This window comes from Ambystoma mexicanum, chromosome 7q, assembly GCF_040938575.1.
Source record: "Ambystoma mexicanum isolate Mex_15411 chromosome 7q, UKY_AmexF1_1, whole genome shotgun sequence".
Taxonomy (NCBI): Eukaryota; Metazoa; Chordata; class Amphibia; order Caudata; family Ambystomatidae; genus Ambystoma; species Ambystoma mexicanum.
Window position 1 is genome coordinate 525,987,195 of NC_090941.1, and position 26,995 is coordinate 526,014,189.

Consider the following 26,995-nt stretch of genomic DNA (forward strand, 5'->3'; position numbering starts at 1 on the left):
ATTAATGGGTCTGTGGAAATTGGAATGTCAATGTATCACTTGCATTGGGGTGGTACCTGAGGGTGATTTGGGTCAGGGCCTTGGAGGTGGTTTCATTTTTGTGTGGATTGAGGATGCAGTTGTTTTGCAGCCTGCAGTTAGGGTGTGCATGCTGCACGTATAGAGGGTGTTTTTAGGATTTTTAATTATTTATGTATTTATTGTGACTTTTAAATTGCGCTATCAGGCCAATGTATGTGGACGTTCTCCTGGCCATGTGTTTCTGTTGCACTATGTGGACACATGGTACTTCACATGATTGGACATTGTGGATTTAGCATTGTTTTATTTGGCCCACCTACCTGATTCTCCGGATGTCTGCACTCCTTTCTCCATCCCTCCGACTCCCTCTATACTCTCCATTCCAATGGTGGAGGCACAGATTTCTTCCCAGGGGGTCAACTTGATGGGTGATTCCGATCCTACCCCGGTAGCTGTGGCAATGTTACGGTTGGCTGATAGTATGCTCCGTACGCTTATCCGCAAGTCGTCCCATCGCTTTCTGCATTGCTGTGGGTTGCGGGGTGCGGTCCCCACCGCACTTACCCGCTGTGCCACCAGGGCCCATATGGCCTTCTTGTTCGCAAGTGCCGTCCTGGTCATTTGCGTCGAGAAGACGACGGCAGCATTCTCCTGGAGGGTCTCTGTGAGCACGGTGAGTTCCTCATGGGAGAAGTGGACCTGCCGCTTGCGGTCGCACGCTTTTTTCGCTACTTTTCCCATTTTTGTTGTTTTCACTAGGGTGGATTTCGGGTTGGGATGTGTCTCAGGGTAGGATTTTTTATGGTTGTGTTGGGATTCTGATTTTATAGGTGTACGGCGTGCTGTTTCCCGTTCCGGGACCATGTTTTTACTTCCGTTTCCGTATATTTACGGTCACCGTATTTTCCGATTGCCGCTCATTACGGTGACCGCTATGATGGGTGGCGGAATTGCACCTAGGGCGCCGTACGACGGCGGTGAGGGGCGTTTTGGGGACATTTCCGCCATCGCGGACTTTGCACTTCCGCCATGGCGTAGTGCTCGTGCCCGATGGGTCAGAATTAGCCGCACTTTACTCCGTCGTGCAATGGCGGAAACGCTATTTACGCTATGGCGGTCAGGTCAGTTACTTTCCGCCAGGGTCGCATTGAGGGCCAGTATGTGCTCAGTGTTCCTAATGGAGCCTAGCATGGATATTTCATTAGAGTACACATAGGACAAAAGGGCATATCTTGTAGGTGTTGTTTGGTTATTTGGCCCTCAGTGAATGTGCATGGCTATTCTAATCGCTACAACCATTCCCACCCAGTTCCTGCCCCTCTCCACACAAAACACCTACTCATGGGATTTTTTTTAGCTCTCTTTAATCAAGCCTTACCATCATATTTTTCACTCAAAGTGACTGCCAGTGTTTTTCAAAGTAGTCGTTTCATAGAGGTAATGAATTAATTGGAGCTAATAAGGTGCTACGGTTGTAATAAAAATGTATTTTAATGCAATTATGGTGTTTTTCTTGTTTCTTTTCTGTAACAAAAGTCTAATTGTTCATAAGTTTTATTATTCATGTTTTGTGTGACTTAACTATCTGTCTTTACAAATTATTTTATGTTTTATTGACTCTGTTATTTTTAAATTCTTAAGTATGTAAATTTAAAATTGATTTTGAAAATGTTGTGTTTACTCAGCTGAATAAAAAAAAATGTCTTAACCAGGTCTGCCTTCAGCCACTCAATTTATAAGCACCATGCGTGTCCTCCCCAGAAGTCCTGTAGAAACACACATTGGCAAAACCAACAGTTTTAGCTTCTGCCTAAGTATTAGGCATTTACCAAGCACTGTTGTTACATGATGAGGTACTTGCACTCCATTGCACCTGCTACCATCAATAGCCAGTTAATACCACTATGCCAGTACCTTGTGTGTGCCTTTGCCATGCCTACACAAAAGCCCAAACTGTTGCCAGGGCCAATGCTTGTTTATTCTGTCCTGCAGGCATTTTTCTGCCCGGCGGTTGTGTTTCCACCAGGCAGAGTTTCCTGATGGGCCCGTTATTGCTGGGGTACCGTGGCTGTAGTACATTAGGGGATATATTTCATGCACTCTTTCTTTAGTAATGTCTCTAAAACCCACTGGTCTGTAGGCAACATTTTTCAAATGATGTCAGAGAAATTCCAAAGTTTTGTTTTTCTGAACATTGTTTTAAGTGGGGAGCCATCCACATACCACCACCCTCACACCAACCTTAAGAAATATTTGGCATGCTCTCAAAATCCGTAATGCGGGGAGGTTTGAATTATGAGAGCAATACCAGAGGTTAAGATTAATTTTAAACCTTCCAGCCATCTCCTCATATCTTTTTCTTAGTTACCCTGAGTGGGACGGGTATGCCCAGACGTGGGTCCCATGCCTGCTGGGCCTAGAGACCCATGCTAATTCTCACTGATGAAGGCCAAAACATGTATGGGGATGCTTGTGGTCTCGTGCAGAAGGGATGTCACCTAGCAGTTTGGGCTGCACGGCGCTTTTTGGGGTGGGACTAAGCCTGATTTGCATATGATCTTTCCCCTTTTGAAATGGCCTGGCGGACGAAGAACAATTATCTGGAGGGTTGCCCAGAGCAATGACAAAGGTTAAAATGAATTCTTAACCTCCCCGCCATCACCTCTTTTATTTTGCTTGGGTTAGGATTACACCAGTTTGGAAGGTGTTGGGATTGTGCTTTTTGTTGCTAGAAAATCATAGCTCAGGATTGGTATTTGGGGTTACTTGCTTCCACTTTTAAAGACAGCAGAAGCAGCAGCACCGCTAGCCAACACCACACAATCGCCATTCCTGGAAGCGCCCTGTGCACAAGAATCCCAGCAAAGGGAACTCTCCGCTCCAGCTCCCACTTACCTCATAGTAGAGAAAGCCTGTTGGACTGCTTATGCATGATGAGGTGGGTCTTTTATTTTCCAGTTTGCTTTGAGCAGAAACACACGAGCACGGCTTAATCATTAGATATGTCTTTCTTTTTCATGTGCCAAATCTACGGCATTAGCCATGGTTTGTAAACACTGCTCGGCAGGACCAGGTTCAAGACTCTGTTTTCTCTACACACTGCTGAGTTTAAAAAGTGTGCTCATGTCAAAAGTAGCCCCGCGCCCCTGAAAAAAAAACACCATGGGTCACGATTGTATTTTTTCTGATGTTTTAAAGAAGTTCCCAAAGTACAGGGTTGTTACCGGTGAAAGACGCATAAGTATAATTTCTCTAAAATAAGACATTTCATGACTTTGTGGTTTTATGAAAAAATGCATATTTTGTCCACTGGATATTTCGTGAGATAGCTATTCTTGAGTCTTTGAGAGGCCATGTTTCCCAGAAAGAAGATGAAAGCTCCATGTCTTATCAGCAGAAAGATGATAATTCCACACTTTGTTCAATAAGGTGCATACATTTGGTTACGTGATTACACGTACGAGAGAAAGAAACGTTGCTGCGTTTTGGCTACAGACACATGCGGTTGTTGCTTGAGATTGTCAACTCTGAATTTTTTTTTCCTTACGCGCATTTGTAAAGTGGAAAAAAATAAGTCTTCCGGCCCCAGAGTATTAGTTAGCACAATGCTGGCATGGGAGGTATAGCGCTAACTCAACAGCCACTGATTTGTTGGCCCAACCTGGCCAAGGGAAAACCAAGCGAACGACTGAGCGCAAATATATGTGCGAGGCAAGCCACAGCTTGCAGCAAAGAAAAGGTTTGCAGAAACGTCCAACATTACAGGTTTATCACACAGGCTACCATAGCATGGTTGGTGGAAAATAAAGTACTTTACAACCTTAACCCGTTCACTCCTGGGCTTAGCCGTTGACAGCAGAATGCACAGGAACCAATAAATGCAGTGACACAATCTTGTGCTTAATTGAGACATTTTATTAGCATTCTTAGTTCTAATTGTAATGCACAATATCTGAGTAGAATAAAGCAAGCGTTGATCTATCTTACCCTCACATCACTAACATGTCACATGCCATATTGGGAAGGCCTCACTACTACTGCCCTGTCAGTGGCACGCACCAAGCACTTGACACTGGCTGGCTGCTGCTTGCAGTCTGCCCCGCACCTGTCCTGACCTGCGCTGCTGCGCAATGTGTGTCCAGGGTAGTGGGCACGTGTGGTTGTTGTTCCGGCCAGTTCCCAGGCTCTGGCCCTCACACTCAGGCGCTATGGAAAGAACACATTTTGCAGCTGCAGCGCCAGCGTGCTGTGGTGGTGGCAGCAGGCGGATTCATGCAAGGCAGAGGTGCATGCTTTAGTGTATCCTTCCTCACCATCCATGCACCTGCCGGGGGATGTTCCGGTGTCCCGGTGGGACAGTCCAGCCCTGTCACTGAGGATATAGACTTGAAAGAGCCAAGAATGTTTGGTCGGCACATGGCAAAACTTTGTACAAGATGAGAGCAGCAAAATGGAGGCCAATCCGCGACTGGGGAATCGCTATGGCAGCATGCACACGTTTTTTGAAAATATAGAGGATGAGGGGAAATTACCACAGGGGCTGGGTCAGCAGCCTCAATGCAGAACATCGACTTCGGACTATGGCCACGAGAGGTTGAACTATGCCAGCATTCCTCATGTGCCAATGGGAGGAACATGCCTTCTCTATTGTGGGTAATGGTCGCCTGATAAGATTTCAGAGTCAGCGTATCAGCTGGTAGAGGTCAGCACATGCCCTGCACATATAGAGTGTATGAACATCACAAGTGAACTGTTCCTCTGGTGAATGCCTAGGGTCAGAACATGGCTGCATGCCCTCTGGACAGCAACATGCTAGTGTTGGCCATTAGAGCACTATAATGTCCCTCTAAAGGATGAATCAGTTTACATTGTGACCCCAACCTCCTAATGTTATCTTATGTTATGTCGTGATATATTATGTGTTTGTTATAGAGCTTGTAGTGAGTTCACTGTGTCGAGTATTGACTGATGCTCCCAGAAAGACAAATACAGAGAATATATGGTACGGACTGCCCCCGAAGGATTCTTCAGATGTGGAAAATGTAAATTCTGTGACTTTGCACCACATATCAAACGATAATTCGGATACACTCATTACGAGGTTGGCGGTAAGGCAAAAACGATGCCGGTATAGTAATACCGGCATCGTTTACCGCTCCATTGTATTCCGACCCGCAAATCTGGTATTAGCGGCACCCTAAATAACGGTGCCACTAATAGCGGCATAGGCGCGTACACGTGCTCCTTCAGGGAGCAAATACCGGCATGCCGGTAATAGGGGGACATACAAACCCACGCAGGCATGCAAATACCGGCATCGCAAAGCCGGTAATCACGGGCTGCACGATGCCGGCCATACCGGCATCGCGGACCACCCACAAACAGCAATCAGGATACAAGGCAACTGCCACAGGTGCACACAATCCCCACAGGTGGAGTCAATGGAGGCTGGGCCAGTATAACATGAGCACACCCACACACCACACCCCTTCCAACAACAAAATGCTACCACCAGCTGTTGCAATCATGGCGCTGGAGGACATGCCCATACTGCTACAACTACAGCAACAACAGCAACAACAACTACAGCAGCAACAACAGGCAGCACAAAGGAGACGCAGGAGGAGAAGGAGGGTGAGACAGGCCCAGCAATTACCACCAGCACAGGCAGCAGTGCCTCTTAGGCAACCACCAATCCCTCGCACCAGACCCAGCCCTTTCAACCTAACCCCTGACCAGATCCACACCCTGTACCGGTTGGACCGTGACACCATCACCACCATAGAGGACATGATACAAAATGACATTGCCAGCCTCATTGAAATACGCACTGCCATCTCCCTGCTGCTAAAGGTGGTGTCTGTGCTACACTTCCTGGCCACAGGCACCTACCAACACACAGTGGGCCAGCTGCATGGCATTTCACAGCCACTATTTTCAGGCATGTTGAACCAAGTGCTGGATGCACTCCTGAAGCACGCAAGCAGCCACATATCCCTACCACGGACTGCCCAGGAGGTAGCAGACACCAAAGTAGGCTTCCATGCACTGGCAGGCATGCCCAATTGTGTCAGTGCACTTGACTGCACCCATGTGGAATTGGTAGTCCCCCATGCCATAGAGGCGGTGTACCACAATCGCTAGCAATACCATTCCATCAATGTGCAAATGGTATGTGGCTCCAGCAAGATCATCACACATTGCTGTGCCCGATTTCCTGGATCAACACATGATGCCATGGTACTGCGTAACTCCACGCTACCCCATCACATGGAGCGACATGCTGGACCACGTGCCTGGCTGCTTGGTGAGTTGCACAACCGTCCCATGGCAGTGCTTCGGGGCACTGATGTGTGGGGATGCATAAGGGGGGGAATACTGCACCTGGGTGGGAAAGGGGGGGAAATACTGCACCTGGGTGGGAAAGGGGGGGAATACTGCACCTGAGTGGCAATAGCCGGTGATTGGAGAATGCATGCAGAGCTAAACACTCCTGACCTGAAACATTCAAACGGAACATGACACATGACTGGGCCACATATCACAAATAATGCATATCGATGTCAACAAATAAGAGGCACAACCAGGCCACCATTGTGATGGCAAGCAATGCATGAATGAACAGATGGCAACTGTGGCAATGTGGTCAGTGTGACCATGCATAGTGGAGAATGAACAGCATGCATTGGGGCTAAACATTGTTGCAATAGCACTGCACATCTGCCTCAGCATGCATCATTACACCCTGCATCATCTATTGAACGCCATCCAGACTACCACACCTCATTACAGTATAGATTGCATCTAGGTAACGTCTTTGCATGCGTACAGGGACATGTGCATGCCCACACCAAATAGCTGCCGCCATGACTGTGCTCCTTAAAGGTGGCAGTTCAGAGTGACACACGCCTATTTGTGTCTGCTTGCAGGTGATGGAGGATATCCGTTGAGGCCGTGGTTACTCACCCCTGTGCGGAACCCGCAGAACAGCCATGAGGAGGAGTACAATCGTGTGCACACCCGTACCCGTGTTGTGATTGAGCAGACCTTTGGCCTGTTGAAGGCGCGGTTCCGCTGCCTCAGCAGGTCTGGTGGGGCATTCCTATACAGGCCTGAGAAGGTGGCAAAGATCACCATGGCCTGTGTCTTGATGCACAACATGTGCGTCCGGAGGAATGTACCACTGCCACCTGACATTGACATGCATGGGCCGGGTGAGGATGAAGAGGATGGAGACGGAGGCGAAGGAGCCCCCCTACCAGTACGTGATGCACGGGATGGCCATGCTGTACGCCAAGCACTAATCCACTAATACGTCTGAAACGCAGGGACCATGAAAGTCATGTGCCAGTGACACACTGGCTGCATGTGGACATTCACACTTCTTTTGTTTGAAGTTCACCACTGTACACCATCACACATTAAATGTACATGCACAAAATGAAGTATGTCCAGCCATTGATTTTCTTGCACACAACGGGTGTATTTTTCAGACACGTAATAATGTTAACATTCCCCTCACAACCCCCAGTGAACTCCCTCACCCACCCTACAAACCCCAAATGTCCCCAAATGTACACCAAAGATTGTTCCCTTGACCAGCGTCCATTTGTCCCACGGCATTGTCTGGCCACTCTACTTCTTCGCCTTTTTGGGATCCGGGTGTGGCATGTCCAAGCGCCATGCACTCCTCTGTGTCATCCGCACGGGGCTTGAGGGGGCTGAGGTCGAAGGGGTTGTAGCAGTGGATGTGTCAGTGGCGGGTCCCATGCCTGCTCCAAAGTGTGGGCACTGCATTTGAGGCAGGTTGGACATCAGGGCTTGCGTAACTGCCCCCAGACACTCCCTCATGGCAGTTGTGGACGCCTCAACGGCAGCAGTGTTAGCAGCAATGGCTGTAGCGATGGCCCTCATGGAGTCCTTCCCACCGGCAATATGTTGCCACAGTAGGTCTAGCATCGACTCCTGTCGTGCCTCCACCCTCGACAGGCGAGCCTCAAAGGAGTCGTTGGTAGCGGGAGTGCTGGTGGCCGGGTTGGTGTTACCCGGGGTGGTGGTAGCCAGGGTGGTGGTATCCAGGGTGGTGGTAGCCAGGGTGGTGGATGGCACTTGCATGGGGCCCACGTCCAGGGAACTGTCCTCCTTGAAGGGGCATATGTCAGACTCTCCAAGGTCGGAGTCGTGGAGGCAGGGATCGTCACTGCTTTCGGCCTCTGTATGGGGGGGTGGTAATGGGGCTTGAGGTGGGTGTGATGGCCCGACTGTGTCACCCTCGGTGTCCACATCAGCATCCGCAACGTCCACGGTGGTTGGTGGTGCGGGAACGGAAACACCTCCCACTTTTGTGGGTGGCTGCTGCTGGACTCCATGTGTGTGGCCCACACTGGCTGCAGGTGTTTCCTGCTGGGTTTCTGCCCGGTCTGGCACACTGCCTGTTGGTCTGGGCAGTTTCTTGGGCTGGGGGTGGGGGTGGCAGTGGCCCTTGTCCCTTGCCCTGATGTAGATGCCCTTACTCCCCTGTCCTGCCTGCCATCTTCCTCATCGGTGCCTGGGGGATAGAAGAGATGCAGGTCATCAGTGATGGTGTCACATGGCAGCGATAGTCTATAGCGCTGTGATATGTTCATACATTCATGCATCCAATTATTACAGAGGTGTGAGATTTGGTGTTCTGAGGGGGCATGTGGGCAATCAATGCATGGCTGGTGGCATGGCATTGATATGGTGTCTGTGTGGTGAGTTACATGGGTACGGTCGAGTCATGTTGCCCGTGTGTTGGGATTGGGATTGGCACTCAGCATGCATTTGTGTGTGGCAGGGTGTGGCACGCATTCTTGACTGGATATGTTGATGTGTGCCAGGGACATGCATTGCCTTGCCTAGTCTCACTTCCACATCACTTCCACTTCCACATCACCTGTGCCACATCATGGTTTACCCTACAGGGATGTGCTGGGTCACTCACCTTCTTCTGGGGATGATGCGGCGCCCATCTCCATCTCTCCGAATCCCTCTATAGACTCGGGATCTATGAATAAACTGGCTGTCTCCTCCCATGGCATCAGAGTGTAGCCCCCCACCTGTAGCCATGGCGGCCCTCCTGTTGACTGCCAGGATGTTCCTCACCCTGAGGCGGAGGTCGTCCCACCGCTTGCGACAGTAGCGCACAGTCCATGGGGTGGTTCCCACAGCCGACACCCTCTGGGCAACCTCCTGCCAGATTTGCTTCTTTTTCATCTGGCAGCATGCTTCACGTTGTTAGACCTGATGATGTCTGCATGCTGGGCCAGGGTGTCTGCCAGCATATTAAGTTCAGCGTCAGAGAAATTCCGCTTCTGGGGGGTCATCTTCCTGGTTGCCTTGGACATCCTGAGTATTTTTTGGCACAGCACAACACAAATGGACTGGTGGTTGGGGAGGATGGCAATGGATTGTGTTTTTAAAGATGGCCGCCGGCCCATTTCCCATTCCTGCGCGATGACGTAATTTCCGGGTCCGTTTTTTGCAAACACGATATTACCATGGTGGTATTACTGTGCAGTATTTAGGGGTTGGTATGAGGCGGTACCACTATGGGCGGGTCCCGCGATGCCGGTATAGGGCGGTTTGAGGGCCTTTAGCGGGATGGCGGTATTGCCATTACCGGCATGGGGGAACGCCCGTGCTTGCGCACTCGTAATCACCCGCTATTAGCGGGTTCATACGAGCACGGACCCGCTCAATCTGGCATGCGAGTAATGAACCCGCTTTTAACAGGCTACTCGTAATGAGGCCCACTGAGTTGAATAGAACATTCAAAAATAAACAACTTGTCACATGAAATTAATCATATGTAGTTTCTGTCATTCATTGTCTATGCCACAGGCAGTATGCGGGTTCCAGTATAGGATCACTAAAAACCAGAATAATGGAGATTAGGGGTGTCAAACATAATAATCCTACATACACTGTGGCTCTGTACTGGGTGTTGTAATCGTTCTCCTGCAGGTTTCCGGTTTTATGCCATAGAGAGACTGTTTGAAACTTGAGAGAAGGCAATTTGGAAATACGACTCAGACAGGCAGAATCCCAATTAATGATCAGACTCCACACTAAGATCCTTTTGGTTTGGACTTTGAAGAGGAAAGGCCTTGTTTCTTGGGCAATTGTGTTTTCTCTGTAAACATTCGGCCTCATTACGACCGTGGCGGTAGGGGGTCAACGGGGCCGGTAGAGCTGGGCCTGTTAACCCTCTACCGCCTCATTACGAGATCTGCTAGCGGGACCCGCTAAGGACGCCTGGTAAAACCAGGCGTCCTTAGCGGGTCCCGCAAGCAGACCAGGATACTAACAACGGACCCGTCATTAACGGGACGGTTGTTAGCATCATTCACATTCCCATTGAGCCCTGTGGGGGCTGAAATGGGAATGGGGATGTACCAAGTCTGGGTTCCTTGAATGGGGAAATACCGGGCTCTCCAAGGTCAGAATGGCCCGGTATTTCCCCATTCAGGGAACCTGGACCCGGTACCCAGAAATGGAGTAGCCATTCCGCAAAAAGCAGCATTGTTTCCTCCAAGGTCGTAAAGAGTCCCATTTTGTCCATACTACACACATATCTGCTTGACCTGGGTTTCTTCCTGTATTAGTTTTGTTTTTCATCATCTGCTGAGAAACTATTTACCCATTTGAGAACTGATGCAAAGTAACACAATGTGGACCTAGAAGCTGCTTGTTTAATGAATCATCATATAATTGTTGAAAATATGATTGAACCAGTGATGATACGGCTTGGGGGGATAGCTCAGGGGCAACATGCTCTTCTTGGAAGCAAGATGACGCGTTCGATCCCGGTGTCCATGTTTAGAAACCTTTGGTTACTAAGAACATTTGAAATAACCAATTATAAAATAAATTATTGTTTATATATAGCTGTATTCATAACTTTAACTTTTGACTTTCAAATTAATGTACTGGGCTGTTTATTTTGCCCTCTGGCTCATAATCTCAATAGCAGAGGTTTTTGAGATGTACTGCAATGCCCTAATGTAGTCCTCTAAAATAAATTAGTCTATTAGGAGGCCGTGCCCTTGATGAATTCATCATGAATACATGTAGATTGCTGCAGCACTGCGCTCTTTATTATTGCATCCAGTTTAGTTAGGGGAATTGAAGTACTTTTTTTAAACAATTGCCTGTGTTTTGGGGTTAAAGGAATATATGCACTTTATTTGAGAAGATCTGTTTATTGAATAGATATAATTGATACATGATACACCCTTGTTTCTGGACCGCCACACTCATATTGGGGCCCACTGTTTTATTGTGTAAATGTAACCCAGTGCCACACCAGCGTGCAGCACCCAAGTACTTCAGTTCTTATCCCACCGCTGTACACCAATTTGCTAGAATGCTCTTCTAAACTCCGCTCTGGTGAACGGAAATTTAGTCCACCCTTGTTAGTGAAATGGAACACTTCTCTGAAGTTAGCCAGGACAATTCAAGGTAGCTTGGATATCGCCCAAGGCTAAGTCTCAGGAGTAGTGGGGGCGGTCTGAGGTCTTGGATGAGCACACAGAGTAGGACGACAAGAATTACCCTTATACAGTAGTATATACAAAATATACAAATTATTAAGCCCAGAACAAACACAAATAAATAATGACAAACACTAATACCACTACTTAAATAAACTATGCAAAATATATGTACAGTCACTTTTGGTTCATGCAGTGAAGTGTGGATTCCCACCAAAACCTGTAAAGAGGGAAAGCAGACACACTTTATCACAATGGCAAATTCCAGAGATGGATAACCCTAACTTTATAAGTCCAGCCCTACAAATATTGGAGCCATATGCTGAATATCAGGTTTGCGCGTAAAAGCGCTTGGTTGTGCAAAAAGACACAACGTACAATACTCAATGGGGTGGAAAAGTTATAGAAAGGATTCTGGAGTGTAGAAATTCAGTTCTGAGAGTCAGGGGATGATCTTCTGCCGAGAACAAAGCTATTCCCAACTTTTGGACGGCTTTAAGAAACGGAGATAACCCAAATCAAGGCAAAGACCACAAGGGAACCTTTGTGCGCAGAAAGGGTATGGATGAATTGGGGTCACTTGTAAGTGGTATGAGATTACTCACCTCCCTGAGTTCACTCTGTGTCCAAACTTGGCAGGTCTGGAAAGGGTCGCCTGGAGTGGGAAATCCCACATGTGGTTGAGCTTCAAAATGCACAGGTGCTGCGGGTGCAGATGCGGGTCCGGTTTACAATGGAAGCTGGAACTCTCGTCTCGATTGCAGGGCAAAGAATGCACCCAGGCAACTGGTCTCAGAACACTTGAAGAAAGGCAGGAAAGTCACGAGCAGCGACCACCACTGTCGCTCAGTGACACCGAGTTGGGATGCATGCTTCTTTCTTGCGGACCAAAGCAGCTGGGACATCGAGATTTGGCAAGAAGATACTTTGCAGTGCAAAATAGGGTTCTTCCAATGCTTGAGACATTTCTCGATGAAATAACGCTCCAGCATGGGTTCCAAGTTACAAGTTGGTCAGTCCACTGGCAGGCCCAGAGACACTTCTGGGAAGGCGTATTTGCAAGGGCAACAAGAAGGTGTTGAGAGTGATTGGCCCGCCACTCCAAGGCGCTGAAGCAGGTGTTTGGAAAGCAAAGCTCTACTGGGACAACAGTGGGCTCAGGGTGCCAACCTTCTTCTGCACAATCTGGGTAGTCATTTGATTTGCTTTGCTTCTCTTGATACTTGGCTCCATTTACAGGTTGATTCTGACCTATGGGGCGATCTGCAGGTCTGCATTCTGGACCCCTCCTCATATCCACAAGTCCAGTGAGTGCTCGCACCCAGGTGGCCAATGAGGAGATCTGCCCCACTCATGCTTACCAGCAGTGGTCCAAATAGGGACCACTGCAGTTCTCATGCTCTTGTGCACACCAGCCATCCTGTCACCATTAGTGTGGATTGGGACTAAACTGTCCCAGCCCACTTGTTGGGTACCTAAACACGTGACATGCATTAGCCTGCAAAAACCAGCAGCTTTCGCGGGTGAATGTATGACCAAATAAGGACTCCCTTGCTCACAAAGATTAGGAGGAAGGCCAACAGACGAAATAGCCATAGGAGAACACAAAAGACCTTGCTGCACGGACATGAAGGACACTAGGCACAGTCATGAGCCAACTGCGGTAAGCATGGTATGGCTCAGTAAAAGTTCATTAAAATACATGAAAAAGCTTCTGCTGCCACCAGTCTACTCCTAGGTACAATGTCCAGTTGCCAAAAAACCCTTAGGGGATGTCTAGGGCCCGAAAACACAAGGAACCCATTGTGCAGTACTGTAATGTACTTTGTACAAAGAAATACATTTGCGAAAAGTGGCAACATAAGGCCTCATTGCGAGTTTGATGGCAGCACCAGCGGGTTACTGCCGAACTTGTAACATTGTTTCTGCCGCCTGATATCTCAGTGATACTGGGGGATTACAAGTCCTGGCGGTCCCGAATATCAGGATACGGAAAGTGTAAGTTCCCATTCCCATGGGGTCCCATAGGATTCTAGTGGAATGGGGACACGCATGCACCGGGATTGCTGCTAATGGTGCTGGTGCTTCAGTGACAAGTCTGCCTACCGGGACCGTTGCACCCACTAGGCAGACTTGTAGTGCCGGTACACTGATACTGGTACCCTTATTTCAGGACCACCACACTTGTAATGAGGCCGTAGTCACAAGATTAAGAGAAACAACGTTTCTCAGTACTGACTGTCTGATGGAGATGTCAGTTTCCCCATAACAATGAGAAAAAGCCCAGTGAGTGCAGCTGAATGCTGTGCTCCTCTTGCAAAAGTCAGGACAGGAGGCTGAAACAAAAGCAAAACGTACGGGGTGGTCCAAAAATATAGACGTAAAATAGGAGTAAGTGGCATTTTACCTAACATCCACTTAATTCAAAAGACGGTCACTGACAGGTGTATCAGCCATCTTCCTGAATCATTTCTGCTTCCTCCCTCAAAGCTCATGTTTGCATAATTTTCACAATAGCTGCCCTCTTCACTGGTGTCACCTAATGGCATCTGTCTTGTCCACTCACTTCACGAAATGGACACCTCCCTAAAGATTTTGTGCTAGAAATCCCAACAAGTGTGTCTTGTGCTAACACCCCTCAGTGATTCTCTGATCCTTTTTCCAGGTGTCACCCGATGGCATGTGTCTCATCTACTCAATTCAAGAGCCAGACACTAATTCATGTATCACCCACCTCTCTGAATCTCGGCTGCTTCCTCCTCCAAAATATCACTTAAGTGTGACTTTCAGAGAAGCTCCCACAAGGAATCTCTGCTCCAACTCTGCTCCACTCACTTCCCTGAGACACTGACTAGTGTACCACTCACCTCCTTGAATCTCAGCTGCTTCTTCCTTCAACAATCATGCAAACACGGGTGTTGCACTGGCTTCCCTCAGGGATTGTCTGCCTCTTATTGCAGGTGTCACTTGATTCTTCGTGTGACATTCACTGCTTCAAGTCATGGTCACTGGCTGGTATATCGCCTGCCTCCCTGAATCTCTGCTGATTGCACCCTCAAAAAGGTGATATGCATCCATGCTGCTTTCCCTGTCAGGGCTTCCCTCATTCTAAACTGAAACCAGATAGCATTTGTTTTGCTCATCTACATCACATTACTGAATCTGTCACACAGCGCTGCATAAAAAAATATATATAATCAACCTTAATTAGTACCCGGTGAGGGTCAATCAGATTTTAACAATTACAATGATTGGCCCGCTCCAGGTCGTTACCCGGCAGACAAAGACCCACATTCTGTCCCATGCAGTTACTTTACTTTCTTAATCAGGCCACCACTACATGAAGTCCCTTCTCCCAGTTCCATGGTGGCCATTTTGTTTGTTTACTTTTTTCCCTATCTTTTTAATGGCTGCCACGGAAAGGGAGAAGGGACTATGTGTAGTCCTTTCATCCCGATCCCTGGCAGAAATTTCTTTGCTTTTTTTTCTCGAGTTGAGAAACAGTAACAGCGCTGTGTCTCAACATGACAAAAAATGCTATTAGTACCCTGGTACAAAGTGCCAGGGTATTAATAGAAATAGAACCCTGGGAGGGGGGTATTACTGGTTGGGTAATACCCCCGGGGCTGTGTTAAAGCCATTCCTTCGCTCGGGCTTGTAACTCTCACCGTGGGGGCATTACCTGACTGGTAATGCCCCCCCTCCTGGGGTTCTATTACTTAAATGTAACTCTCTAAGTACCCAGTCACTCACCCCCTGCCTTCTCTTCTTTCTACTGAATTACTATATTTCAACTCCAGTTTATTAACCATGCCCTAAATGTGCTGAGCCTGCCTCCTGCAACGACATCCTGACTCTCTGAAAGCTTTTTAAAGCTGAAAATAACCTCCAACCACTTGTTCCTTTTATAGGTCAAGTGGTCAAACACAGTCAAAGAGGGATCTGGTGTTAAACGAATCTTCACGAGATCGTGAGTTACCTCTGCTTCCTGTAGACCGTGGAGTTGAGGTTGCCAGTATGTCGATGTATGATGGCCGATGAATGGGTAACGCGAGAAATTAGTCCAATCCCCTCCTGGTGAGTTAACACAGGATGGCACTGAACCAACTCCCAACGCCACGGGTGGCACTTCTCAGAATTTGCGTGACGTCGGGACAGTGTTTCCACTGGCTGAGAAGGCTTGATGAAATCACCGATGATAACAGGACTGAACTCAGGAACTCCCAAAAGGCAGTAAGGCACAGGTACCGGAAGGACACAAGACAGGCAAAGGAAGGCAAACTGTAAGAAGGCAGAACTGACAGGAGATTCCCCACTACAACTAGGAACCCAGAGATAACCTACTCTACCATAAACCAGGGAAGGACAAGGTATCAGAATGAAGGAGCAGAAAGAGTAGGAGGACCAGGAAGCAAGACTGGAATAAGGAAATGAGGCAGAATTGGGCAGAAAAGGATAGAACAGGAAACTGGAGGGCTGGACAACAAGTGCCAGGACTCCAGCAGCGCATACACAGTAACAACCGCGTTGAGACGCGTCGTCCCTGTGTATGCGGTGCCCTTTTATGGCTCAGGGTCAAAGCGAGGCTTGGAACGCATGTTCCGACACTGCGCATGCGCGGGACGTCGAAACACTGACGATCCGCGCATGCGCAGATCCTCGCAAGATGGCGGCGTCCACGGCGCCCATCCGAACCGCGGGTCGGCGTGAGGAGAGACGCGACCGCGGGTATAGTCTCCATGAAGGAGGAGACCGCTGCGGCCGTGGACCAGGGACCCCAGGACAAGTAAGTGGCCCCCGCGAGCGAGCGCGCGGCGTGACACCATACCCCCTCCAGGACAACCCTGGAGCACCGGGTTTCCAAGGGTAGCGGAGATAGAAGTCCCGAACCAGGCGCGGTGCATGCACGAAGGAGCGCGGTTCCCAAGTACGGTCACAAGCAGGATAACCCTTCCAGCTGACCAGAAGCTGCAGAGCACCTCGCCAAATCCTTGAATCACATATCTCTTGCACCTCGAATTCAGGGACCCCCCGAACCAAGACCGGGGCAGGACGGGAACAGGTACGACCCATAACATCGGGCACTTAGGGCTTCAAAAGTGAAACATGAAAGAGAGGATGGATCCTCCAAGAGCGGGGCAAAGATAAACGAAAGGCAACAGGCGAAATACGCCCTGTGATGCGAAAGGGACCAAAAAAGCGGGGGGCTAGTTTCACAGGTAAGTTGCGTACTGGTAGATTCTTGGAGGACAGCCAAACCATGTCCCCAACATGAAGGACAGGCTCAGGGCTCCGTCTCCTGTCAGCCTGCTCCTTCATATGTGCTTGTGCCGCTGCCAAGGTACCGGCCACCAGACGATGTTGATCGCGAATCAGGGACACCAGGGCATCTGCAGATGGAACGGCGCTGGAAGATGTTGGATGAATAGGCAGCAGTCGAGGATGAAGACCGGTAGAGCAATAAAAAGGGCTGAGTCCGGTAGCGGAATGAACAGCGTTGTTGTAAGCTGCTTCCGCGGTGTCCAACCACTCCGACCAGTTGTCTTGGGTAGCATTGGCATAACAACGTAGGTATTGCTCAAGGGTCTGATTGGTACGTTCCGTCTGTCCATTAGTCTGCGGATGACAGCCGGAACTCAGGGCTCGCTGGATGTCCAAATGCCGACACAGTTGGCCCCAAAAGGAAGAGATGTATTGAGAGCCTCGGTCCGACAATATCTTCTCCGGAAGACCATGAAGGCGATACTCCTCGTGTAGAAAACATTGTGCCATCTGGGATGCAGTGGGCAGTTTAGGAAAGGGCAAAAAATGAGCTGTCTTGGTGAAACAATCCACCACCACCATTATACACGTGAAGCCACCAGACAGGGGCAGGTCAATGATGAAATCCGTGGCGATGGTATGCCAAGGGTACGGAGGCGTTGGCGTGGGTTTTAGAAGACCAATGGGTCTTTTGTGAGGAATCTTGGTCTGGGCACATACCGGGCAAGAGTCCACGTATTGCTTTACCATTGTAGCCCATCCAGGCCACCAGTACTGTCGTGCAACCAGTTCTTGTGTTGTACGGACTCCACGGTGACCGCAAACGACGGAATCATGACAATTCTGTAAAACGATTTTCTGGAGTTCCAATGTGGGAACGTACAGACGATCCTTGAACAACAATAAGCCATCACGTTCCCTGATGTCAGCAGGTTGTAGTATCTGTGTTCTTGAGGGATCCGTTCGTGTGGCCTCAGTTAACTGTTGGAGCTGGGGAGTCACCATCGATAGGAAATGTTTGGACGCTATCAAAGGTTCCGGTTCCTTGACACCTTCAACGTTGTTTTCCAGAGACCGAGACAAGGCATCAGCCTTAGTGTTCTGGGAACAAGGAATGTACGTGACGGTGAAATCGAACTGTGAAAAGAAGAAGGCCCAACGAGCATGACGGGAGGTTCTGCATTGTAAAGAGCGCAAGAACTGTAGATTACGGTGATCCGTGCGAACCACCACCGGGTACCTCCCACCCAGCAAGTGATGTCGCCATTCCTCGAAGGCAGCCTTTATCGCCAGTAATTCCTTTTCTATCACTGCGTAGTTTCTCTCACTCACTGACAACTTCCTCGAGTAATACGCCACCGGGTGCTCTATTCCCGTGACTGTATCTTGCTGTAGTAGGACCGCCCCAATTGCGTAGTCCGAGGCGTCTGTTTCAACCACAAACGGTTTTACATCATCTGGATGTCTAAGAACAGGAGCCGACATGAATGATCTTTTTAATTCCTGGAATGCCTCCTCGGCCTGCGTGTCCCAGAGAAACGGCACCTGGGTACTGGTCAGGTGGGTTAGACTGTTGGCCAGTTGAGAGAAGCGTGGAATGAAACGCCGATAAAAGTTGGCAAAACCCAAGAACCTTTGAAGTGACTTCACGCCATGTGGCGATTTCCATTCTTGAATAGCTTGCAGTTTTGCGGGATCCATCTGTACTCCTGTGTTGCTGATCACGTAACCCAGAAACTCCATGCTCTCCCTATGAAATTGGCACTTCTCGATTTTGGCATACAGACCGTTGTGTATCAATCTACGGAGGACTTCCTGTACATGCGCCACGTGTGCAGTATGAGTGTCAGAAAAAACCAGAATATCGTCAAGGTAAACCCAGACAGATATTCCGATAAGGTCAGAAAAGACATCGTCCATGAACCGTTGGAAGACTGCCGGGACGTTGCAGAGGCCAAACGGCATCACCCTATATTCGAAGTGACCAATAGGTGTTTTGAAGGCCGTCTTCCACTCATCTCCCTTCTTAATTCGCACCAAGTGATAGGCCCCTCTTAGATCCAGCTTGGTGAAGATCTGTGCCGATTTCAGGGATTCGATGATGTCCCGGATGAGTGGTAACGGGTACCTGTCCTTCCTCGTGATCTCGTTTAGTTGACGGTAGTCGATACAAGGACGCAAAGTGCCCTCTTTCTTCTTGACGAAGAATAACGGGAATCCTGCAGGGGATTTGGACGGCACTATATAGCCCTTGTTGAGACAATCCGTAATATACTCCTGTAGTATGCCCTTCTCGAAATGAGTCAAATAATAGATCTTGCCGTGGGGAATGATCGCACCAGGCAGGACGTCAATGGAACAATCAAAGTGCCGATGGGGTGGTAGTGGTATGTCCTCAGGCTTGGAGAACGCCTTGTGGTATCCGGCATATTCATGAGGAACCGATTGAGTGGCACATAAACGAGCAGATACATCAGCAGGATTGAGGGACTCCAAAATTGCAGGAAAGGTTTTGTGAATTACACAGTCACTAGGACAACGTGTCGAAGAGAACACCAAGGAGCGAGCGGTCCAGTCAACCTGGGGATTGTGATACAACAGCCATGGTAAACCCAACACCACCGGAAATGAAGGAGACTTGATGACGTCCAATGAGATACGTTCGAGATGCCCTTCCACAGAGAGCCACAAGGGATCGGAGTGTTGGCAAACCGGACCAGAAGACAAAGTAGAGCCATCGATTACCTCAACCACCGTTGGTCGTTCCTTGTTGTGTAAACGGATCCCATTGGTAATTGTGAACGAAGCATCAATGTAGTTGCCAGATGCTCCGCAGTCCAAAAGGGCCCAGGTCTTCACACACTTTCCAAGCCAAGCAACACCGACTTTCAGGATCAACAAGGGTCCTGAGTTCATGGGGGGAAGGACGGATTCAGAAGGGCGGCCCGCTGCTGCCTTCGCCTGAAACAACGGGCCTGTTAGTTTTCCTGTTTCTTCAGAGGACGTAACGGACAGGTACCTAGAAAATGACCAGAACCACCGCAATACATGCACAAGTTCTTCTGTCGTCTACTTTTCTTTTCAGTCTCGGATAACGGACCTCTGACGGCACCCAACTGCATGGGTTCTGGAGCTACATAGATAGAAACAGCCGGTCCAGGGTTCTGTGCTGGAAGAATTGGTTGATACCTGTCAGATCTGCAGCGTTCACTCCGTCGTTCGGTTAACCTGTGGTCAATGCGTAAGACTTGTTCCACCAATGCTGGCAGCGTTTCTGGCTCCGGAATGTGCAGCAATTCGTCTTTGTACTCCTCTCGTAGTCCCCGACGAAACAAGGTTTTTTGAGTGATTTCGGGCCATTGTGAATCAGTTGCTAGTTGTCGAAACCGACTGATGTAGTGGATTATGTCACCTGACCCTTGCTTGATCTCCATTAATTGATTCTGGGCCATGGCTGCCAAATTGGGCGGTTTGAAGACATCCAAAAAGGCTTTCTCGAAGGCAGCGAAATCGGCCAACAGAGGACTGTTGGTAGAGACCAAAGGTGCGGCCTTAGATTTCCAAGGATATACCCGATCTTAGCTTTGTCTTGAGAAAAATGTGTAGACCTGAATTGGAAATGGATCCGACAGTGAGTACAGAACTCAGCCACTCGACGCGGATCACCATCATACTTCATCGGAGTGGTGTAAGCCATGGAGTTCTCAGGCGGTGTGACAGGTTGTGCGGGATTAGCCAAACACCGATCCAATGCTTGTCTGAGAGTGTTGTTTTCCTGGCGGAGAGTGGTCATTTCCAGGCGCATGGCACGCATTTCTTCACGTAGTTCCTGCATGTCGTCCATGTCGGGACTGAGGGATAGGCGTCTCAATCTGTTAAACGAATCTTCACGAGATCGTGAGTTACCTCTGCTTCCTGTAGACCGTGGAGTTGAGGTTACCAGTATGTCGATGTATGATGGCCGATGAATGGGTAACGCGAGAAATTAGTCCAATCCCCTCCTGGTGAGTTAACACAGGACGGCACTGAACCAACTCCCAACGCCACGGGTGGCACTTCTCAGATTTTGCGTGACGTCGGGACAGTGTTTCCACTGGCTGAGAAGGCTTGATGAAATCACCGATGATAACAGGACTGAACTCAGGAACTCCCAAAAGGCAGTAAGGCACAGGTACCGGCAGGACACAAGACAGGCAAAGGAAGGCAAACTGTAAGAAGGCAGAACTGACAGGAGATTCCCCACTACAACTAGGAACCCAGAGATAACCTACTCTACCATAAACCAGGGAAGGACAAGGTATCAGAATGAAGGAGCAGAAAGAGTAGGGGGACCAGGAAGCAAGACTGGAATAAGGAAATGAGGCAGAATTGGGCAGAAAAGGATAGAACAGGAAACTGGAGGGCTGGACAACAAGTGCCAGGACTCCAGCAGCGCATACACAGTAACAACCGCGTTGAGACGCGTCGTCCCTGTGTATGCGGTGCCCTTTTATGGCTCAGGGTCAAAGCGAGGCTTGGAACGCATGTTCCGACACTGCACATGCGCGGGACGTCGAAACACTGACGATCCGCGCATGCGCAGATCCTCGCAAGATTGCGGCGTCCTCGGCGCCCATCCGAACCGCGGGTCGGCGTGAGGAGAGACGCCACCGCGGGTATAGACTCCATGAAGGAGGAGACCGCTGCGGCCGTGGACCAGGGACCCCAAGACAAGTAAGTGGCGCCCGCGAGCGCGCGGCGTGACATCTGGTTCAATCCCTTGAGACACTGGTGATTCTAGGTTCTAGCAGCAAAGTTCGTCGATGTCTAATGAGTGCAGTAGTTACCTGAATTGTTTAGTTGCTTAACTTGCTTGGACACTTGCAAGTTAATCTGATAGGGAAAGTAATAAATGATCCGACCACAACGAAACTGTCAAAATTCTCCCACCTTCGTATTGATTTGTAAATATTGCAAAACTATGAGAACTGAAGGAACTCTTGTCTAGTAATTAAAATTGCAACACGAGAGACGTCTGTCCTCATTATGAATTTGAATGTAAAATTCAATAAAAGACAGAACAGCAAATTCTATTCTACATGTTACATCCTAGTTGTTGTTAAGCAAGCACAATGCTACAGCCACTTGTTGCCGTACTTCCCGAAGTGATGCTTCAGTGTATCTTTGACGCTAGTCAAAGTAAGTAATGCAATCTAGAATCTGAGGGGTAATTGCAAGCTAAAATCACCATTTTATTAATTTGAATGTATTTCCTATTACACTCTATGTGCTATATCAATGTAGCAATGCTAACGGGGCAGAAAATAGATCTTTTTGTTAATGTGTGGTCTTTTCTATGTAAAAGTGCTTTACAAATGTTTTAAATGCAGTTTTGTTTTGCTTGTAATGTTTGCTGGTTTGCTGTATATAATTGGACGCAACAGGAGACATGCCAGCCTTGCTGGTTAAACTGGTGTTTTAAGTCATTTTATTGGATGAGGGTCCTGAGGAAGACAATGGAGGGAGAATTGTCCTTGTCCAATGCAAGTTTCATTTGTTAAAGCGCATGCAGATGGATTTATAGTAGCGATTCCTACTGAGATAAAACGATTAAAATATGCAGAGATGACGTGTTCATATTCAAATACATCTGTGTACTATTCTCAGCAAACACGCAGAAAGTCCTTTGAAAAGAGAGCTTCGAGCACAATGGTCTTCTGTTGATAAATTGAATGAATATTGCTGTATAATAGGCAATTTTCCTAAATACATGTAATTGTTAAAAAGCAGGTTTCAAGCTCTTTAAGATTTCTTCAGGTAAGTTTATTTCCAGGTTCTTAGTTACAAATCCACATGAAGACATAAATGACATTAGCTTTGACAAACATCGGCTTCCATCACCCAGGGCCAGCCAGCTGTAACTGCCACTGCACAGAACACTCCCTCAGAAGGTTCCATCATCCACACATAAACATTCCACATGACATCACAACTTTGCTTACCTCAGACAGGCACAGTACAACACACCTCCCTCCTTTAGAAAACCAGAAATGCACAGAACAAGACACATACCAGAACAACACAACTACCACCTTCCAAGATATACGAACACAAGACACTCAACTGGCAGACGGACACTTCCACGGCCAAACCCAACCATCATAACATCACACCCTGACCAACTACATTCCATGTACCAATCGCAAAAATACTAACATCCATCTGCCTGTTCCTGCCACAAACAGGCAACTGGACTCTCACCCAGAACCTGGCCAAGCCTAAAACTGGGCTACTTCACCTACATTCCTAAACCACCATGAAACTGCTTCACCTCCTGCGGCCTGCCTCCGCCTACAACAACACGGGAGTCCAAGCCACCACCCTGGAGCTCCTGCAGGCCTCTAGACTGCCACTCTAGAGAACTGAGACCTCAAAGTCTCCAAAAAGACACCCACAACCCCACTCCAATAGGGATTCACACAGTGGAAACACATAGAATCACTGAAACCACAAACACCCATGGACTCAACGCCATATACGTTAGACCAGACCAGGTTCTATAAACCTTCCAACACATTGGGAGCAGTGGCCACACACTCCCAATGCCAACATCAATGACTGGTAAAAACTCAACAATGTTATTAGCAAAGATGGCATCCTCACATAGGTCGAACTGTTGAAACCATGGATAAAACAAATTCAACAATAAAAACCACAAGTAACAAAGAAAACAATTTACTCATTATCATAGGACACACCACACCCAATACCAACGGGTCATCACCAGGCGTCCCCAGCTACCCTTTTACCACAAGCTACCCACTGTCCTATATGATGAGAAGGGTATAAACCCTAGAGGAGGAGCTATCTCCCTTACAGAACAACCTCATCGCTATTCAACCTTATCCAGAATCAGGTAACCACTATAAAACATCCTTGTGAAAGAGCCAATGTGCTACCTCACTCTAAAACAACCGCAAGGATGTACAACTTTACCAGGGCAGGTAAATACCTAAACCAAACCAAAACAATGTAGGAAAACCAAATCCCCCAAACCATGCCTTCCACACTGCAACACTTCCAAGCTGAACGTGAGTTCATCCATACCAAAGCACTCACTGACTCTTTCGAAAAAATATGAGTCAGATTCATAACATGCATTCCAAAATCGTAGAATGCTGCAACCTTACGCTATAAATAATACACAAATTGCATTGAAAACATTTGCATTGTAAACATTTGAATAACATAACCATGTTGCTACAAGAAAGTAAAATCCCCAAAACTAACACTATCATGAACTTAAACGTCCATATCCATTTATGAGCTTTAAAAAGAACCTATGAGTCCATAGCCACCTATACAGGCTCTAATGACATGTGCAATATAGCTGAAAATCCTCAAAATGATTAAAGCTATCAACACATATACACATACCACCCTTCATACACTAACAGCAACGAATTAGGCACATTAGTGTCCATGAGCCATGGTGCTTGGCACCCGAATCCTGCAATTCCTCAAAAACAATTATACTGAAAACCCTAACACACAACTTATTACCATATCATAGCACACATAGCTTATTCATTCGCACAACTAAACACAATAATACGCAGGTGCCTATTACAACACTTCACCAGCCTACATCTGCAAAATGCCTTGTTAGTTTTAAATGGAAGATTAAAGTTCCAATTACACAAAGACGGACTTTCCTCCCACCTGACACCACAACAGCATTTGTTTTACATTCCATAGTGGAATTGACAGTATCTATGCTAAACTATTTAAAGCTACCTATGCAAATGTCACCTGAATGGGTAAAAGTCACATTCCAAGAACTTAAGAAAATGTCACCATCATGACACACTTTGGAAATCTTTTCACATAACACAACCAGCGATAGTCGATTATATTGGTATTCCCTACCAGTCACTTTATTTTTTGGCCGATACTCGACGTGTCTCTAATAGAGACGCCGATACTCGACGTCTCTCTAATAGAGACGGAGCGGCTTGTCACCATCATAGTCCGCCGCAAATGTCTCTTTTCCCAAGCAGAGACCACGGCGTTGGTCGCCTAGACAAAACATGACATCCAATTCATACCACACGGTTCTCATGTTCCAAGCGATCCAAAGGAACTCGACACCATCATCCCTTCTTACTGAAACACGTTTCCTCATATTACGTTTTTCCGGCACCGGGACTGGCTACCCAGGATTTCCTGATCACGTGCAGTACGCAAGGTGCTTTACGCTAATTGCGACATTTCTCATATGGCTCCATCACTGCGCAGAGCACCTTGGCTTCCGAGGAACTCTTGCGCCAGGATTTGCATAACACGCAAGTAGAATGTTAACTATAAAGCGTTCCAAACCTTCGCCAACTCCCCAGACTTCAATGTGATGTCATTAGTCCCAAACACGCTGCGGAGCAGTGACTATCTCCCACTGACCAACGGTCAGTTTGTTAGACATCGAATCACTGAGTAGCAGCGAAAAGCGATCAACTCCAATCTCTTCCACACGCTGGCGACCACTCAGCATTCACAAGGGGAACATCTCACAGGACAGTGCAAGACAGCTTCTGTACACCATTTCTTCACTTTTCCCCCGTATCATAAAATGCTGAGAAGACTGCTTCTGTCTCTCATGAGCAAATACCAATACTTCACAATTCCGCCCGTATTATAAAATGTCTAGTCTGGTTCCACAGTCTCATGCACATTCTGCTGCTTATGGCCATCATTGGCAAACGGGCCCAGGTCCTCCTTATTCTGGATAACCGCTAAAATCCCCTTAAGCGGCCGGAATCAGCACTTCCAATACCTATAGGCTGCCCCAAAACCTCAGATAACTTCTGGCAGGGTTTCCTCCAACGAGGGTTTAACCTCATGAGACTGCTCTCTCATCACTTAGGCACAGCTCTACTCCTGCCCGGGGCACAGCACTCCTTCTTATGAATAGGCACCCGATCCCTCAAGCTACGGGGCCTTGTACAGTTCCTTTTCCTGCGCCCTGGAGAAGCATGTCGGAGCTCCTCCCTTACGACCCCCTGGGGCCCAGCATGCCCACAGATTATGAGCGCTGGTCCCACAAACAGTGGGGCTTTCTCCCTCCGGCGCCCCCTGCGCCCTGGGTGATGGGACTTACAGTTTCTGGGGGCGGTGTTGTCCATCTCCAGTAGCTTGTCCTTCCTGCACCCCCCGCAGCAGGGTCCTCAGTCCTTCAGCTTGTGGCACGTAGGTTACCAAAGACCAACTCGTCGCCATTGTTAAAAAGCAGGTTCCAAGCTCTTTAGGATTTCTTCAGGTAAGTTTATTTCCAGGTTCTTAGTTACAAATCCACATGAAGACATAAAGGACATTAGCTTTGACAAACACCGGCTCCCATCACCCAGGACCAGCCAGCTGTAACTGCCACTGCACAGAACACTCACTGAGAAGGTTTCATCATCCACACATAAACATTCCACATGACATCACAACCTAGCTTACCTCAGACAGGCACAATACAACAGTAATACATTTGTATCAGCCTTATGCGTTGTGGCTGCTATGAAGTGCGGAAATCATGGATTAAGAGTGGTTGATAATTAGCAGTGTGTGTTATGTTCACACACCTGTCTATATTTCTCTATGTTGCTTTTGATTTAGTGGATCAAAGGAGCGGGTGACAATCATTTTCAGAAAATGCAACAACACTGGTTCCCCTTCTGTGAAAAATGCAGCACTCTATTGAATGAAGACTCTCCTTTCAAATCCACTGTTGTGTAGCAATTTTCATTACGAAACAAGATCTCCTTCAGTGCATCACAGGGGATTGCCATATGGAAATTACTGCATCAGAGGGTAGCAGTAGGAAGGGGGTTCTTTGGAGGAAGTACACATTTGTCGACTAGGAGATAATCGTGCTCACCGAGCATGGGTGGACTGGGAACGAAAAGAGGCCCTGGAAATTATTTCCAAAGCGGCCCCATATTACACATTTACAGCAAGCACAGTCCTTTCTCAATGAGATAATTTGGAAATAAAATAGCTATCACACAAAAGAGGCCTATGGTGCAGACGCCTAACAGGAATTCTCCAGAGTTCCTTGTAGGCGAGTCCAACCTTGCTGCCCACCTCCCCTGCCTGGCTGTGTAATGCAGCATGGAGGATGGTGGTTGGGCAGGAATACACAGCTACGCACTGTCTCCCGGCTGACCCACTGTGTG